The 18562-nt window shown below is 53.9% G+C and overlaps 1 long non-coding RNA gene across 1 annotated transcript; it reads left to right on the top strand.

Annotated features, from left to right (window-relative positions):
- Positions 1-1036: 1036 nt before the first annotated feature.
- On the top strand, positions 1037-13109 carry LOC146761375 (uncharacterized). Its single transcript, XR_014943939.1, has 7 exons — positions 1037-1138; positions 2400-4317; positions 4504-6421; positions 6608-8524; positions 8711-10627; positions 10814-12730; positions 12917-13109. It is a non-coding gene; the product is annotated as an uncharacterized LOC146761375 (long non-coding RNA).
- The last annotated feature ends 5453 nt before the right edge of the window (positions 13110-18562 follow it).

The following is an 18562-nucleotide window of genomic DNA, read 5'->3' as shown; positions in this document are numbered from 1 at the left end:
CATTTCCATGAAAATAAATAGAAGGCATTACTTTTGGAGCAACCCACATATATGCAGCCCAAGACAATTCCTCTTCAGTCAATGTGGCCTAAGCAAATGAAAGGTTGGACAGTCGTGCTACACAGCATCTGCAGCACAGCTGGTTCCCTCAGGTCCTGGGTGCCCTTTGTGCTGGTCTATTTGCCTGTGTTGCTTTCCAAGCAAGAGATTCCTTGAAGGCGAAACTTTTCCTCACAGCTGCCCAAAGTCATCTCTGCTACTGCCCTATGGATCTGTCATTTTGTATCCCTCTTAGCCATAGTTCATAATACTGTTACAATGAGAAAGAACGTAGCCAAGCACAGAGGGAAATATGTTTAGCAAACATTCCCTGCAGTGGGCAGCACCTGCGTGAGCACTTCCAACCATGGTGTGTAATGAAATGATAGAACACAAACAACTCCATAAAACAAAAACATCTCCAGATTACAGATAAAATGTATCCTCCACACATCAGGCATCGTTTAACCCCTTTCTCTCGATAACAACATGTAGGAGCTCAGATGGGATTTTGCCTGTAGGCACAGAGATGTGAGGCGTCAATGGCAAAATTCACACAAAAAAATAAAAATAAAATTAGATATAGATATTTAATTACACTTGTGGACAGCAACTACTTAGGAAAGAACACTTAATATTTATGAAACTGTTAAAAAAAAACGTTGAAATTGAAGAAATAATCCCTCATCCCCAGCTGAGCCCGGCTGTGAGGTGACACCACCTGTGAGAGACTCAGCCCTGAGGAGATGGGCGGCAACGCCCTGCAAGGGGGCTGTGACCTTCAGCTGACCCCAGCCGTGACCTTCAGATGACCCCGGCCCGGCCCCTTCAGGTGTGAAGGGCGGGAAGGGCGAGGTGAGAGGAAAAAAAGAGCGGGAAGAGAAAAGGGCGGGAAGAAAAAAGGGCGGGGAGAGAAAAGGGCGGGCAGAGAAAGGTGCGTTCTGAGCTCCTATTGGCTGCCGGGCGTGAGAAAAACCTATATAAGGCGTGGGCGGGAAGGTGAGCGGCAGAAGTTTACCTCAGCGAAAAAAAAGGAGCGGAGCGTTGCGAGGCGAAGATAGCAGGGGGAGCAGGACTACAAACAGCCGCCGGGAACGAGGTACGGTGCGAAGGGCTGGCGCGGCTGGGATCGAGGAGCGCAGTGCCGGGCGCGATTTATTAGAAACGACGGGTGCCTGAAAAGTCGATATAGGGTTCTGACGGCACGCGGGTGGGGGGATGGCGAGAGTGGGGCCACTGACGGTCATCGGGAAAGGGGAGCGGGCCTGGCGGAGCGGCGCCTCTGACGGCTGGGGGGGGCCGAGCGGAGCCTCCGACGGGGGATGGGGGGTACCAGCTGGAGTGGCGCCTCCGACGGCGGGGGGGGGGGGGGGAAAGCCGAGTGAAGCGGCGCCTCCGACGGCAGGAGGGTTGGGGGGGGACAGGAGGCCGAGCGAAGCGGCGCCTTTGACGGCTTGGGGGGGGCCCAGGCAGAGCGGCGCCTTTGACGGCAGGCGGGTAGGGGAAGCCGGGCGGAGCGGCGTCACCGACGGGGGTTAAGGGGTATCGGCTGGAGCGGCGCCTCCGATGGCGGGGGGGGGAAAGCCGAGCGGAGCGGCGGCTGTGATGACTGGGGGGGGGGGTGCGCTGGCGGAGCGGCGTCTCCGACGGCAGGTGGGTGCAGGGGGAGGCCGAGCGGAGCGGCACCTCTGACGGCTGCGTTGGGGCCGGCCGGAGCGGCGCCTCCGACGGCGGGTGGTGGGCAGTCAGGAGGAGCGGCTCCTCCGACGGCAGGCGGGTGGTGGGGGGGGGCGCGAGAAGCGGCGCCTCCGGCAGCTGGCGGGTGCGAGGGGGGGGCCGAGCGGAGCGGTGCCTCCGACGGCAATCGTGTACGGGGGAGGGGGGGCGGCCGAGTGGAGCGTTGCCTCTGACACCTCTCCTTTGAACATGCTGTGGCAAGAAAATAAATAAAAAAATCTCGTTGTGACTGACATGATGCACTTTAGGGACTTTATTTCAATTGGTCACATGGAGGTGTGTTTCTAGATGAGGCATTCAGGATGTAAAGAAGAAATCATTAGAGCACTATTACAGTCGTGTAAGAAAATAAATGTGAAGGAAAAGCTTTAATAATAAAGATGAGAATGATTGTCTGAGAAATTCGTAGCCGTGAAAATAAAAATCCAGTTTACTACATTGGTCATAGATAATGTGTGGTCAACCTCTCTTTTACCTTGCAATGCAATACCTCAACCAAGTAAGGGACCATCAACTGCTGTGCATGTACTATAAAACGTTGTGGCAGGTGCCTGATCCTCCAAGCAGCTATGGCAATAATGAATTCGAGAGATAGTGAAATGGAGCTGTGCCTCATACTTCAGGATCTGCTGCCAAAGAAAGAAGAAGCGACGTTGGGACCTGGGAGTCAAGAGCGAGGAAGAAGAGGAAGCAGAAGCCCGCCAATGCGGGGGGGAAAGAGAAAGGCATTCTGGGCAAAGCACCTCCCTGTTAGCAGGTCTATAGTCACATTGGAATTGAACGTTGCCGGCGGCCTTGGGTGACCAGGCCGTCTTTGTGCTGGGCGACCTCCCTGTAAGCAGGGCTCTGGTCTTTGCTGTAGCTGGCCTTTTGCCTTGTTGCTCCTTGGCTGCCTGGGGAGTGTGGCCCCCTGTAACGGAGGGTGAGAGCCACCTCTCCGCACCTGAGTGGGAAACGGAGCTCACCGGACCCCAAGGCCTCCCTGTAATCAGGGCAGTGCCTTTTCCCTGCCCCTCCTCCCCCTGCCCCTCAGTGCTGTTGCCTGCTGGTGGCCTGTCAATGCGCCTGCCCTGTACTCGGGGTGCGTGGCGTGGCATTTGTCCTTTGCCCTTTTCCTTGCTTGAGAATCCCCTTGGCACATTGAGGTCTGTGGCCTCTGTGCAGCCCCCAGGGTCAGACCTCAGGCTCTTGTATGTTGCTCGTGGGTGCGGGTTTATTCCTAGGAGTTGGCTGCGCCGCCTTATCCTTCCCTGCTGGAAAGCCGCATCTGTGCGTGTGTGTTCCCCTTCCATCCCCTGTTTGTTGTTTGTATGTGTGTGGTGAGTGTGAGTGTGCTTTCCCTTTAGGCCCCTACAAAGATGCTGCAGCGTAGCTTCGGCTTCCCAGGGGGGATTGGAGGGTTTGGTTATATGCCGCAAAGCAGGGGTCTTCCCTCTCATCTTAGTCCCACGAGCGCAGTGAGGGTCCTGTTGGCCTGTCTCCTTTTTTCTTAGTTGAGATCTGTGCCACATGGTAGCTCTGTGGCTGAGGCCGCCCTGTAGCCAGGGTTTGGGCCTGTCCTTGCGTGGCCGCCTGTTCTGGCGGCATGACCGCTCCGTACTCGGGGCACGTGTCACAAGATGTTGAGCCCTCTGTCCCTCAAGTGGCCCACCCCCCCCCTGTAATCAGGGCTGGGGAGGCTGCAGTGTTGTGGCCGGCTGCTTTAGCCATCCAGTTGGTGGGGATGACCCCTCCCTGTCCCGTTAGAGGGTGCAGGTTGAGGTGCTTCTTATGTGTGGGGTTAGCTCCCCGCTCAGGCTCTCAAAAGACGTGGTGATGTTGTGATGCTGTGGTGATGTTCTGCTGCCGGGCGGGCCCGCCTGTAGCTCAGGCGTTGGTGGGAGCTGCGTGCTCCGTGGGGCTTCTTGATGATGGTGAGGCGTGGGGTACCGTCCTGTAGGCAGGGCTGTGCGTGCCCCCTGTGTTTGGTGAGCTGTGTTCTGAGAGACCCCCTGTACTCAGGTGGGAATGTGGCCCCGGCCTTTCAGAGGCACGGGGCTGCGAGCTGTGGGGCTGGGCTTGCACCCTCCCCGGAATTGGATGTGCTTTCTTTTTCCCCGACCGTGGCATTAGGCCGTGTCGCCCCGCTGCCTGGCGGCTGAGAGTTGTTCCTGCCGCTGGGGGGGAAACTGAGCTCTGTGGCTCCAGGGGTGTTGTCGGCCCACCTGTAATCAGGGTCTGGGCACGTGAGCCTTTGTGCTCTGCTGGCAGCCTGTGTGGGGTGACCGCCCCGTTAGCGGGGTGGGTGCCAAAGCACCCCAGAACGGGAGAGAAGGAGCCTCCCGCGGCCGTAGGGATGGGGGCTGCCCTGTAAGTCAGGGAGCGACTGTGTCCCCGAGTCCCAGGCCCTTTGCAATGGAGGCGGTGGCTGGGGGTCCCCTGTAAGCAGGGAAGCGACTCCTTTGTCCACTGCTTTTTGCGTGCCCAGCTCTATTTGCCCAGTCTGCCCGCCTCCACAATCCCCTGCGGCACCGGCCGGAGCCTCCGCAGCGCGCCAGTGAGGTGAGAAAAGCAGCTCTAAGTAGTCTTGTCTGGAATTGGGCTGTGGAGAGGGGGCGGATGCAGGGTCTTCCCCCTTGGCTGGCGGGGTCGTGTGCCCCGTTCCTTTGGGTCACCGGGTGTCCCGCTTCCTTGAGGCGGAGGGTTTGCTGCTGCTCAGGTCTAATGGTGTCATGCCTCATATTTCAGGATCTGCTGCCAAAGAAAGAAGAAGCGACGTTGGGACCTGGGAGTCAAGAGCGAGGAAGAAGAGGAAGCAGAAGCCCGCCAATGCGGGGGGGAAAGAGAAAGGCATTCTGGGCAAAGCACCTCCCTGTTAGCAGGTCTATAGTCACATTGGAATTGAACGTTGCCGGCGGCCTTGGGTGACCAGGCCGTCTTTGTGCTGGGCGACCTCCCTGTAAGCAGGGCTCTGGTCTTTGCTGTAGCTGGCCTTTTGCCTTGTTGCTCCTTGGCTGCCTGGGGAGTGTGGCCCCCTGTAACGGAGGGTGAGAGCCACCTCTCCGCACCTGAGTGGGAAACGGAGCTCACCGGACCCCAAGGCCTCCCTGTAATCAGGGCAGTGCCTTTTCCCTGCCCCTCCTCCCCCTGCCCCTCAGTGCTGTTGCCTGCTGGTGGCCTGTCAATGCGCCTGCCCTGTACTCGGGGTGCGTGGCGTGGCATTTGTCCTTTGCCCTTTTCCTTGCTTGAGAATCCCCTTGGCACATTGAGGTCTGTGGCCTCTGTGCAGCCCCCAGGGTCAGACCTCAGGCTCTTGTATGTTGCTCGTGGGTGCGGGTTTATTCCTAGGAGTTGGCTGCGCCGCCTTATCCTTCCCTGCTGGAAAGCCGCATCTGTGCGTGTGTGTTCCCCTTCCATCCCCTGTTTGTTGTTTGTATGTGTGTGGTGAGTGTGAGTGTGCTTTCCCTTTAGGCCCCTACAAAGATGCTGCAGCGTAGCTTCGGCTTCCCAGGGGGGATTGGAGGGTTTGGTTATATGCCGCAAAGCAGGGGTCTTCCCTCTCATCTTAGTCCCACGAGCGCAGTGAGGGTCCTGTTGGCCTGTCTCCTTTTTTCTTAGTTGAGATCTGTGCCACATGGTAGCTCTGTGGCTGAGGCCGCCCTGTAGCCAGGGTTTGGGCCTGTCCTTGCGTGGCCGCCTGTTCTGGCGGCATGACCGCTCCGTACTCGGGGCACGTGTCACAAGATGTTGAGCCCTCTGTCCCTCAAGTGGCCCACCCCCCCCCTGTAATCAGGGCTGGGGAGGCTGCAGTGTTGTGGCCGGCTGCTTTAGCCATCCAGTTGGTGGGGATGACCCCTCCCTGTCCCGTTAGAGGGTGCAGGTTGAGGTGCTTCTTATGTGTGGGGTTAGCTCCCCGCTCAGGCTCTCAAAAGACGTGGTGATGTTGTGATGCTGTGGTGATGTTCTGCTGCCGGGCGGGCCCGCCTGTAGCTCAGGCGTTGGTGGGAGCTGCGTGCTCCGTGGGGCTTCTTGATGATGGTGAGGCGTGGGGTACCGTCCTGTAGGCAGGGCTGTGCGTGCCCCCTGTGTTTGGTGAGCTGTGTTCTGAGAGACCCCCTGTACTCAGGTGGGAATGTGGCCCCGGCCTTTCAGAGGCACGGGGCTGCGAGCTGTGGGGCTGGGCTTGCACCCTCCCCGGAATTGGATGTGCTTTCTTTTTCCCCGACCGTGGCATTAGGCCGTGTCGCCCCGCTGCCTGGCGGCTGAGAGTTGTTCCTGCCGCTGGGGGGGAAACTGAGCTCTGTGGCTCCAGGGGTGTTGTCGGCCCACCTGTAATCAGGGTCTGGGCACGTGAGCCTTTGTGCTCTGCTGGCAGCCTGTGTGGGGTGACCGCCCCGTTAGCGGGGTGGGTGCCAAAGCACCCCAGAACGGGAGAGAAGGAGCCTCCCGCGGCCGTAGGGATGGGGGCTGCCCTGTAAGTCAGGGAGCGACTGTGTCCCCGAGTCCCAGGCCCTTTGCAATGGAGGCGGTGGCTGGGGGTCCCCTGTAAGCAGGGAAGCGACTCCTTTGTCCACTGCTTTTTGCGTGCCCAGCTCTATTTGCCCAGTCTGCCCGCCTCCACAATCCCCTGCGGCACCGGCCGGAGCCTCCGCAGCGCGCCAGTGAGGTGAGAAAAGCAGCTCTAAGTAGTCTTGTCTGGAATTGGGCTGTGGAGAGGGGGCGGATGCAGGGTCTTCCCCCTTGGCTGGCGGGGTCGTGTGCCCCGTTCCTTTGGGTCACCGGGTGTCCCGCTTCCTTGAGGCGGAGGGTTTGCTGCTGCTCAGGTCTAATGGTGTCATGCCTCATATTTCAGGATCTGCTGCCAAAGAAAGAAGAAGCGACGTTGGGACCTGGGAGTCAAGAGCGAGGAAGAAGAGGAAGCAGAAGCCCGCCAATGCGGGGGGGAAAGAGAAAGGCATTCTGGGCAAAGCACCTCCCTGTTAGCAGGTCTATAGTCACATTGGAATTGAACGTTGCCGGCGGCCTTGGGTGACCAGGCCGTCTTTGTGCTGGGCGACCTCCCTGTAAGCAGGGCTCTGGTCTTTGCTGTAGCTGGCCTTTTGCCTTGTTGCTCCTTGGCTGCCTGGGGAGTGTGGCCCCCTGTAACGGAGGGTGAGAGCCACCTCTCCGCACCTGAGTGGGAAACGGAGCTCACCGGACCCCAAGGCCTCCCTGTAATCAGGGCAGTGCCTTTTCCCTGCCCCTCCTCCCCCTGCCCCTCAGTGCTGTTGCCTGCTGGTGGCCTGTCAATGCGCCTGCCCTGTACTCGGGGTGCGTGGCGTGGCATTTGTCCTTTGCCCTTTTCCTTGCTTGAGAATCCCCTTGGCACATTGAGGTCTGTGGCCTCTGTGCAGCCCCCAGGGTCAGACCTCAGGCTCTTGTATGTTGCTCGTGGGTGCGGGTTTATTCCTAGGAGTTGGCTGCGCCGCCTTATCCTTCCCTGCTGGAAAGCCGCATCTGTGCGTGTGTGTTCCCCTTCCATCCCCTGTTTGTTGTTTGTATGTGTGTGGTGAGTGTGAGTGTGCTTTCCCTTTAGGCCCCTACAAAGATGCTGCAGCGTAGCTTCGGCTTCCCAGGGGGGATTGGAGGGTTTGGTTATATGCCGCAAAGCAGGGGTCTTCCCTCTCATCTTAGTCCCACGAGCGCAGTGAGGGTCCTGTTGGCCTGTCTCCTTTTTTCTTAGTTGAGATCTGTGCCACATGGTAGCTCTGTGGCTGAGGCCGCCCTGTAGCCAGGGTTTGGGCCTGTCCTTGCGTGGCCGCCTGTTCTGGCGGCATGACCGCTCCGTACTCGGGGCACGTGTCACAAGATGTTGAGCCCTCTGTCCCTCAAGTGGCCCACCCCCCCCTGTAATCAGGGCTGGGGAGGCTGCAGTGTTGTGGCCGGCTGCTTTAGCCATCCAGTTGGTGGGGATGACCCCTCCCTGTCCCGTTAGAGGGTGCATGTTGAGGTGCTTCTTATGTGTGGGGTTAGCTCCCCGCTCAGGCTCTCAAAAGACGTGGTGATGTTGTGATGCTGTGGTGATGTTCTGCTGCCGGGCGGGCCCGCCTGTAGCTCAGGCGTTGGTGGGAGCTGCGTGCTCCGTGGGGCTTCTTGATGATGGTGAGGCGTGGGGTACCGTCCTGTAGGCAGGGCTGTGCGTGCCCCCTGTGTTTGGTGAGCTGTGTTCTGAGAGACCCCCTGTACTCAGGTGGGAATGTGGCCCCGGCCTTTCAGAGGCACGGGGCTGCGAGCTGTGGGGCTGGGCTTGCACCCTCCCCGGAATTGGATGTGCTTTCTTTTTCCCCGACCGTGGCATTAGGCCGTGTCGCCCCGCTGCCTGGCGGCTGAGAGTTGTTCCTGCCGCTGGGGGGGAAACTGAGCTCTGTGGCTCCAGGGGTGTTGTCGGCCCGCCTGTAATCAGGGTCTGGGCATGTGAGCCTTTGTGCTCTGCTGGCAGCCTGTGTGGGGTGACCGCCCCGTTAGCGGGGTGGGTGCCAAAGCACCCCAGAACGGGAGAGAAGGAGCCTCCCGCGGCCGTAGGGATGGGGGCTGCCCTGTAAGTCAGGGAGCGACTGTGTCCCCGAGTCCCAGGCCCTTTGCAATGGAGGCGGTGGCTGGGGGTCCCCTGTAAGCAGGGAAGCGACTCCTTTGTCCACTGCTTTTTGCGTGCCCAGCTCTATTTGCCCAGTCTGCCCGCCTCCACGATCCCCTGCGGCACCGGCCGGAGCCTCCGCAGCGCGCCAGTGAGGTGAGAAAAGCAGCTCTAAGTAGTCTTGTCTGGAATTGGGCTGTGGAGAGGGGGCGGATGCAGGGTCTTCCCCCTTGGCTGGCGGGGTCGTGTGCCCCGTTCCTTTGGGTCACCGGGTGTCCCGCTTCCTTGAGGCGGAGGGTTTGCTGCTGCTCAGGTCTAATGGTGTCATGCCTCGTATTTCAGGATCTGCTGCCAAAGAAAGAAGAAGCGACGTTGGGACCTGGGAGTCAAGAGCGAGGAAGAAGAGGAAGCAGAAGCCCGCCAATGCGGGGGGGAAAGAGAAAGGCATTCTGGGCAAAGCACCTCCCTGTTAGCAGGTCTATAGTCACATTGGAATTGAACGTTGCCGGCGGCCTTGGGTGACCAGGCCGTCTTTGTGCTGGGCGACCTCCCTGTAAGCAGGGCTCTGGTCTTTGCTGTAGCTGGCCTTTTGCCTTGTTGCTCCTTGGCTGCCTGGGGAGTGTGGCCCCCTGTAACGGAGGGTGAGAGCCACCTCTCCGCACCTGAGTGGGAAACGGAGCTCACCGGACCCCAAGGCCTCCCTGTAATCAGGGCAGTGCCTTTTCCCTGCCCCTCCTCCCCCTGCCCCTCAGTGCTGTTGCCTGCTGGTGGCCTGTCAATGCGCCTGCCCTGTACTCGGGGTGCGTGGCGTGGCATTTGTCCTTTGCCCTTTTCCTTGCTTGAGAATCCCCTTGGCACATTGAGGTCTGTGGCCTCTGTGCAGCCCCCAGGGTCAGACCTCAGGCTCTTGTATGTTGCTCGTGGGTGCGGGTTTATTCCTAGGAGTTGGCTGCGCCGCCTTATCCTTCCCTGCTGGAAAGCCGCATCTGTGCGTGTGTGTTCCCCTTCCATCCCCTGTTTGTTGTTTGTATGTGTGTGGTGAGTGTGAGTGTGCTTTCCCTTTAGGCCCCTACAAAGATGCTGCAGCGTAGCTTCGGCTTCCCAGGGGGGATTGGAGGGTTTGGTTATATGCCGCAAAGCAGGGGTCTTCCCTCTCATCTTAGTCCCACGAGCGCAGTGAGGGTCCTGTTGGCCTGTCTCCTTTTTTCTTAGTTGAGATCTGTGCCACATGGTAGCTCTGTGGCTGAGGCCGCCCTGTAGCCAGGGTTTGGGCCTGTCCTTGCGTGGCCGCCTGTTCTGGCGGCATGACCGCTCCGTACTCGGGGCACGTGTCACAAGATGTTGAGCCCTCTGTCCCTCAAGTGGCCCACCCCCCCCTGTAATCAGGGCTGGGGAGGCTGCAGTTTTGTGGCCGGCTGCTTTAGCCATCCAGTTGGTGGGGATGACCCCTCCCTGTCCCGTTAGAGGGTGCATGTTGAGGTGCTTCTTATGTGTGGGGTTAGCTCCCCGCTCAGGCTCTCAAAAGACGTGGTGATGTTGTGATGCTGTGGTGATGTTCTGCTGCCGGGCGGGCCCGCCTGTAGCTCAGGCGTTGGTGGGAGCTGCGTGCTCCGTGGGGCTTCTTGATGATGGTGAGGCGTGGGGTACCGTCCTGTAGGCAGGGCTGTGCGTGCCCCCTGTGTTTGGTGAGCTGTGTTCTGAGAGACCCCCTGTACTCAGGTGGGAATGTGGCCCCGGCCTTTCAGAGGCACGGGGCTGCGAGCTGTGGGGCTGGGCTTGCACCCTCCCCGGAATTGGATGTGCTTTCTTTTTCCCCGACCGTGGCATTAGGCCGTGTCGCCCCGCTGCCTGGCGGCTGAGAGTTGTTCCTGCCGCTGGGGGGGAAACTGAGCTCTGTGGCTCCAGGGGTGTTGTCGGCCCGCCTGTAATCAGGGTCTGGGCACGTGAGCCTTTGTGCTCTGCTGGCAGCCTGTGTGGGGTGACCGCCCCGTTAGCGGGGTGGGTGCCAAAGCACCCCAGAACGGGAGAGAAGGAGCCTCCCGCGGCCGTAGGGATGGGGGCTGCCCTGTAAGTCAGGGAGCGACTGTGTCCCCGAGTCCCAGGCCCTTTGCAATGGAGGCGGTGGCTGGGGGTCCCCTGTAAGCAGGGAAGCGACTCCTTTGTCCACTGCTTTTTGCGTGCCCAGCTCTATTTGCCCAGTCTGCCCGCCTCCACGATCCCCTGCGGCACCGGCCGGAGCCTCCGCAGCGCGCCAGTGAGGTGAGAAAAGCAGCTCTAAGTAGTCTTGTCTGGAATTGGGCTGTGGAGAGGGGGCGGATGCAGGGTCTTCCCCCTTGGCTGGCGGGGTCGTGTGCCCCGTTCCTTTGGGTCACCGGGTGTCCCGCTTCCTTGAGGCGGAGGGTTTGCTGCTGCTCAGGTCTAATGGTGTCATGCCTCGTATTTCAGGATCTGCTGCCAAAGAAAGAAGAAGCGACGTTGGGACCTGGGAGTCAAGAGCGAGGAAGAAGAGGAAGCAGAAGCCCGCCAATGCGGGGGGGAAAGAGAAAGGCATTCTGGGCAAAGCACCTCCCTGTTAGCAGGTCTATAGTCACATTGGAATTGAACGTTGCCGGCGGCCTTGGGTGACCAGGCCGTCTTTGTGCTGGGCGACCTCCCTGTAAGCAGGGCTCTGGTCTTTGCTGTAGCTGGCCTTTTGCCTTGTTGCTCCTTGGCTGCCTGGGGAGTGTGGCCCCCTGTAACGGAGGGTGAGAGCCACCTCTCCGCACCTGAGTGGGAAACGGAGCTCACCGGACCCCAAGGCCTCCCTGTAATCAGGGCAGTGCCTTTTCCCTGCCCCTCCTCCCCCTGCCCCTCAGTGCTGTTGCCTGCTGGTGGCCTGTCAATGCGCCTGCCCTGTACTCGGGGTGCGTGGCGTGGCATTTGTCCTTTGCCCTTTTCCTTGCTTGAGAATCCCCTTGGCACATTGAGGTCTGTGGCCTCTGTGCAGCCCCCAGGGTCAGACCTCAGGCTCTTGTATGTTGCTCGTGGGTGCGGGTTTATTCCTAGGAGTTGGCTGCGCCGCCTTATCCTTCCCTGCTGGAAAGCCGCATCTGTGCGTGTGTGTTCCCCTTCCATCCCCTGTTTGTTGTTTGTATGTGTGTGGTGAGTGTGAGTGTGCTTTCCCTTTAGGCCCCTACAAAGATGCTGCAGCGTAGCTTCGGCTTCCCAGGGGGGATTGGAGGGTTTGGTTATATGCCGCAAAGCAGGGGTCTTCCCTCTCATCTTAGTCCCACGAGCGCAGTGAGGGTCCTGTTGGCCTGTCTCCTTTTTTCTTAGTTGAGATCTGTGCCACATGGTAGCTCTGTGGCTGAGGCCGCCCTGTAGCCAGGGTTTGGGCCTGTCCTTGCGTGGCCGCCTGTTCTGGCGGCATGACCGCTCCGTACTCGGGGCACGTGTCACAAGATGTTGAGCCCTCTGTCCCTCAAGTGGCCCACCCCCCCCTGTAATCAGGGCTGGGGAGGCTGCAGTGTTGTGGCCGGCTGCTTTAGCCATCCAGTTGGTGGGGATGACCCCTCCCTGTCCCGTTAGAGGGTGCAGGTTGAGGTGCTTCTTATGTGTGGGGTTAGCTCCCCGCTCAGGCTCTCAAAAGACGTGGTGATGTTGTGATGCTGTGGTGATGTTCTGCTGCCGGGCGGGCCCGCCTGTAGCTCAGGCGTTGGTGGGAGCTGCGTGCTCCGTGGGGCTTCTTGATGATGGTGAGGCGTGGGGTACCGTCCTGTAGGCAGGGCTGTGCGTGCCCCCTGTGTTTGGTGAGCTGTGTTCTGAGAGACCCCCTGTACTCAGGTGGGAATGTGGCCCCGGCCTTTCAGAGGCACGGGGCTGCGAGCTGTGGGGCTGGGCTTGCACCCTCCCCGGAATTGGATGTGCTTTCTTTTTCCCCGACCGTGGCATTAGGCCGTGTCGCCCCGCTGCCTGGCGGCTGAGAGTTGTTCCTGCCGCTGGGGGGGAAACTGAGCTCTGTGGCTCCAGGGGTGTTGTCGGCCCGCCTGTAATCAGGGTCTGGGCACGTGAGCCTTTGTGCTCTGCTGGCAGCCTGTGTGGGGTGACTGCCCCGTTAGCGGGGTGGGTGCCAAAGCACCCCAGAACGGGAGAGAAGGAGCCTCCCGCGGCCGTAGGGATGGGGGCTGCCCTGTAAGTCAGGGAGCGACTGTGTCCCCGAGTCCCAGGCCCTTTGCAATGGAGGCGGTGGCTGGGGGTCCCCTGTAAGCAGGGAAGCGACTCCTTTGTCCACTGCTTTTTGCGTGCCCAGCTCTATTTGCCCAGTCTGCCCGCCTCCACGATCCCCTGCGGCACCGGCCGGAGCCTCCGCAGCGCGCCAGTGAGGTGAGAAAAGCAGCTCTAAGTAGTCTTGTCTGGAATTGGGCTGTGGAGAGGGGGCGGATGCAGGGTCTTCCCCCTTGGCTGGCGGGGTCGTGTGCCCCGTTCCTTTGGGTCACCGGGTGTCCCGCTTCCTTGAGGCGGAGGGTTTGCTGCTGCTCAGGTCTAATGGTGTCGTGCCTCGTATTTCAGGATCTGCTGCCGAAGAAAGAAGAAGCGACATTGGGACCTGGCATTGGGTGTAGTTTTGAATTGCTGCCTTTTCATTGGTTTATCTGTTGCCATTTTCTATTTGTGTTTTTAGTTGCTGTTGGACATGATTTTTGTAAGAATGGTTGTTTCTTCTGCGCTCTCATAAGATTAAAGCTTTTTTGTTTTTCTTGTTCGAATGTTTTCTGACTCCTCTTTGTTATTGTTAATCAAACATATCCTTGTTTATTGGTTCCTGATATCGACGTGGAGGGTTTTTCTCACCTGTGTCAGCTATGTTTTGGGTAAATGTTTGTCTGGACTGATGCAGCCTTTTTTCTCAAATATCGCTCTTTGCATGGAGGGGTGGGATGGCTGATGGGGATCGTTCTGTCTCTGCCTGAATATGTACTACTGGCAGACCTGCTGTGCTGGGAAGTGTTGAAGGTTGGGCGTTTGCTTCCCCTGCTCTGGGTACTCTCGTGCTCATGTTCTGGTTCAGGCTGTTACCTGGTTATTCCATTGCAGGCCAAAATTGAATTTTCCTGTTATGTTGAGTCTTAACTTGCATTATGCTTTTTGTTTTTTACTGGTTGAATGTCTGCAGGCCATTGGTTTTTATTCTCCACTGCTTTTTGAAATTCTCCAGGCTGCCTTAGTTTCCTTCATTTCAAGCATTAAGCTCGCTGATTTAGTAGATCGCTTCCTTTAGTCTTTAGCATGTTCTGTGTCAAACAGGCTCATTGGTAGGTTTTCATCCGAGTAAGACTGGCTCACATGCTGGTATACTTATGCTGTTCTCTCTTCCCTTTGCATGGTTTTTCAGTGGTGTCTTCCAAATGCTAGATCTTTGTTTGGGTTAAGGGATGAATTGGATGTGCTTGGTTCCCCTCCAGCTGTTAGTGTGGTTCTCTCTGCTGGTGTTTTATCCCTCTTTAGAACCTGATTTATTGCACCATTTGCAGTAATGTGGCTGTGATCAATGGGGATGGTGATTTTGTTTCTCTGCTGTGTTGTGGTTTAGTCTGGGAGATGGCTTAGCCCTGTGCAGTTGCTGGCTCACTCCCTCCCTTCCCAGGAGGAGGAGTAAATGGGGGTGGGGGGGGGGAGATCAAGTAGAACTAGTGGATTGGAGTTAAAAACAATTTATTCATGTAGAGAAAAGGGAAAGAGGATAATAGCTGCAATAGAGTACACTCATCAGTTTATGTGTAGGTGCTGATGCCAAAGTCATTGTGCAGTTCCCAGTGACTTAGGCCCAGCCAGTTCCTGAGCATCAGTTGCCCTCCTGATCAACTTTATTGTCTTTTTTTAACTTACCCTATATATCACTGTGGGCTATGGAACATTCCTTTGCTAGATTTAGGTCAGCTCTTATGATTCTGTTCTCTTCCAGCTTTGTGAGTTGCTCTTAGCCCTTTTCTTGGACTGCAGAAGCAGCTGAGGAAACTATCACTACTTGACTCTGTTCAGAACTACTCATTCACAACTGGAAACGTAGCATGGTAAGAACCACATTGAACGAGGAATATTTACAGCTATGCCCAGTTATTAGTCTGAAGGTAGTAAACTGGCACAGCTGGTGAGTCTGTTGTACTATACTGCCTAGAAGTTGAAGTGGAAAATGGCAGTTATTTGTATTCCCTGTGAGAATGCAGCCCCTTCTGCAGTTTTCAGATGGCAAATCAGTTTTTAGTTATTTCTTTTCACTTAATGATTTTCTGTTGCATTTACTTAACTTTTCCAGCCTTGCAAACCTGTTTGTAAGTCAGCCAATGGCATGCTGATTCAGATAACTGGCTTCCTTGAGTTGCATGTGAACACGTGTAGTCCCACACAGATTATTCCTAAGGATGTTGTCTATAAAATATGAATGACTTAGGTCTGCATTGGGGGGTTGGGGAGAATGAAGGTCTGGGACTGGTGGTTTTCCAGACTTGAGAAGAGGAAAATCTACTGATGTCTGTATAACTCATTCTGATCTATGGAAGTGGTGGTCTGGCATCACTGCTTTAACTCTTTTATAGTATAGAGCCAAGTTTAGATAGGATAGATCCAAGTGCAGTAGCCTGGGGAGTATTAGGACATGAAAAGATGAAGAAATCAGGGCCTATCTACTGATTGAGTTTGGTACAAGAAGAGGAATATTCTTACACCTGAAAAAGTCCATAGGCATCTTGTGCTGTGTGTGTAAGGGCAGCATGACATACCATTCCTCTGACAAACTTATGAGTGTGTGGTTTGCCTGAGCTGTGTTGATAAGTATCTAATTTTCAGTTTGCAAGAGTTCATGTGCTTGGGCTGTTTGCTTCTGAACTGATCCCAGCGCAGAACAAGGAACAGAGATTTTTAGCAGCCATTTTAACAATCTACATAGCTATAAATTAAACACAAGTCACAGTGGCTTTTGGTGTTGTTTTCCAGAAACTTGAGACTATTTCTGTAGTTGTTTTGTTTGTTTTTGAGAACTCTGCCTGTTTGGTGATTAAATGTGCCATTCTCCCACCACAACTTTGCACAGTGCTTTAAAATAGGAAATAGAGAACTGAGAAGAGTTTGGCACTAGGGTAGGCTGCTTTGAATCAGCTGTGGTTGCAGGTTACTCTCCAAATAAATAAAGCATTCCCAATTGAGTATTTTGATTCCACATACCTCTCCAATAGTCCTCAACCAAATCTGGCAATCTTAGCACTTGAAATGCAAGACTTGTTTTTGTTTAAAGCCAATAGGCTTCTTCCTAATTGTTCCTAGCACAGAGCACAAACCTCTTTTTCACAACTGAGCAACAGCTCTCAACGGCTTCAAACAGTAAACCTTAGAAAGTTACATTAAAAACATGTAATGTGAAGGAATGATCCATATGTTCTTCTCTAAATAAAAAAAATACGTACTATATACGATGTTGAGTTAAAATAGAAACTATTCAGAATCTGCTGCTCTGCATTACACGTGTTTGATGAAACAGAATTGCTGCCTGCACCCGAGCCATTGTGATTGTGGACAGGTGGGTAAAATTCGCGTGTGTGTTCTGGGGCACTTAAATGTGGATGAAAAACATTGTATCTGAACAAGGGGAAAAAACAACTTGTATTGCAGTGTAGCAATGCATTGGAAACAGTGGATAGGTATTCAATTGCCTGGAATGTTGATACATGGCTTCCCATGGTACCCTAGGGTAACACTGGCGTGCTTGCCATTCCTACCTTTACTGTTGATCCTTTATATTAGACATTACATTTCTGTTCGGTGTGCAAATATCTGACTCCTTAAAGGCAATATTTAAAAACAAGATCTCTGTACCACGAACACATTGAACTCTATTTCAGGGAAAGAAAGCAATCGGATCACTGAACTGAACAGTTAATGCGTTTTCACAATCTTTTCATGTTTTGGAGTAATGGGTTAGAGTTGGAGAGGAAAAAATACAGTGATGTCTTTCCATGTTTAACTAGCTGTTTGAAGGGGTCTCTTGGTGGTGGGCTCATTCTGGGTTTTTATTTGTTATTATTATTTATTTTTTGTTATGCAGCTTGAAAGGTTCCCTTCAGTTTTGTCCTTGAGAATGTTGAATTGCTGGTGAATTTTCTGCCTTGTTGAAGATTTTAGAGATGATAAAGCCAATAGAAATGTTACAACTTGGCATTTCATCCCCTTCTATTCTATTATTTTAGAATAAGCTTATCATTATTTTTCTCTCCTGGGATCCAGCTGTTAAACTGTGTGAGGCCACAGAGGAGTTGCTCATAACAGTTCTTTGCTTCTCTAGAATTACTGTTCTGTCCACACAGGCGGCTGCTGCTGTGAGGGCAGAGCGTGCCAGGTGCTCTGTTCACTCCTTTCCCAGCATCTCCCAATATGATTCAGGTCTGCCTTCCCAAGCATTCACAAGTGTATCAGGCTGCAGCTTTAGATCTTTTGTAACACTTATGTGCTATTTTCATAGTTTGCTACGCAGTTAGCAAATTTTAAGCTATTAATATTTTCCTCACTTAAAGGACGCTAAGACAATAGGGCAAAACTTCGTGAAGAAATAACACTTCCTTTCATATGGACAAGTGCCAGGTTCAGAGTCCGCTCTGATATTAACTCAGCAGACACCATTGACAGCCGCATGGCAAAATCTCCATGTGGCCATGTGTATATAACAGCAGAAAACAATATAGAGTCATGTATCAGGATAAGCAAGATCATTCACAGAAAGCATGGACAGTTACAGCTGCAGAATAGCCTCTCACCGGCAGGTTTCTTCCAACTCCTTCTCAAGAGCTAGTCACCTGTTCAGGCCACAATCCATATTTTTCCTGCACATTGATGCCAAAAAAAGTCTATGTAAGCCTGAAGACCTAAATCTAATAAATCCTATGTTTATAATGTGGGTTGGTTTTTGTTTTTTTTTTTTTTGTTTTTTTTTTAACAGTTGAAATGAATTGACTATATGACCTGTTGCTATGTGCTTCCATGGTTCAAACACCCCCCTGCCCTGAATTCTAGCATTAAGGCTAAGGCCAATGTGAAATGCATGAATTGTCCTGGATACACAGAATGGATCCAGAACACCCTCCCATTTAGAGCCAAAGGTCAGTAGTGTCCACCTTTTAGAGTAAATGACTCTCAATAGACATCTGCCTACTACTACCAAAAAAACAGGGAAAACTGAAGTGTCTGAGCATGAAAATGTGAAGCTTGCAATGGTTTTCATTAGCTTTTGTCAGGAACATAGATGTGTTGTTTATGTTAAATATTACCTCAAAACAAAGTTCAGAAGGGACTTTTATATGCTGTAAGTGTAAAATACTTAAAAATAACAAGGCAGTGATATGGTTAAGATTCCCCCTGAAACCACAGTGTGAAGCCTGATGTGCCCACTGACACGGAATCAAATCTGAACAGATGCCAGTCCAAGTCTTGACCTTCCTATCTTGTAACGTAGGTCTTTACCTTCCTGCCACTATGCACACCACTTAACAATAGAGGAGTCTGAAAAAATCATATCCTGCTTGTCTAGATTTGAATAGAAAATTAAAAGAAAAATCTTTAGGATGTGATTATATTGAAATCTGGCAGTAATGTAATCGCATACATGTGTATGTCAGCACCATCTGAAAACCAAGACAGAGCACAAAACAAATCACTATTCAAAAATGTATTTTGAACAACAGCATGCTTAGGTTCAAAATGGTCACCTCTGAAGAGAATGTATGGAAAAGACTGGGATTATCAAAGCACATAAAAAGCATATAAATGTACTGGGGTTACTATTTTTCCTCAGGAACACACCCTGAGCAAGTCATATTGCATTTGAAAACATTAACTGGCTTATTCAGTAGAGTATTTAAAACATTAAAGACTTTAGGTTTCATTAATACACATTAGTTGAGTTCATTTCTTTGTTCTGATGAGGACCCAGATGCTGTTATCACAAAAATAAATGTGGAATATTTTCAGTGTTTAGAGTGAACAGAACAGCAGCTACCAGTCTGATTTGTGGCCAGCATAAGTGCCTACCAGGCACGATAGGATACACCATGGATCACTTCACGGCAATAAAAAATGCAGATTTGAGTGATATGACCACATCATAAATCCATCCTTCCAGTTCTACCATCTATCTAAAGCAATATTTCAAAGTTTGTCTCATTCCTCATCACA

This window comes from Coturnix japonica, chromosome 3, assembly GCF_054131305.1.
Source record: "Coturnix japonica strain WE chromosome 3, WE-NBRP24, whole genome shotgun sequence".
Classification (NCBI taxonomy): domain Eukaryota; kingdom Metazoa; phylum Chordata; class Aves; order Galliformes; family Phasianidae; genus Coturnix; species Coturnix japonica.
This window is presented reverse-complemented; position numbering and strand designations above follow the sequence as displayed.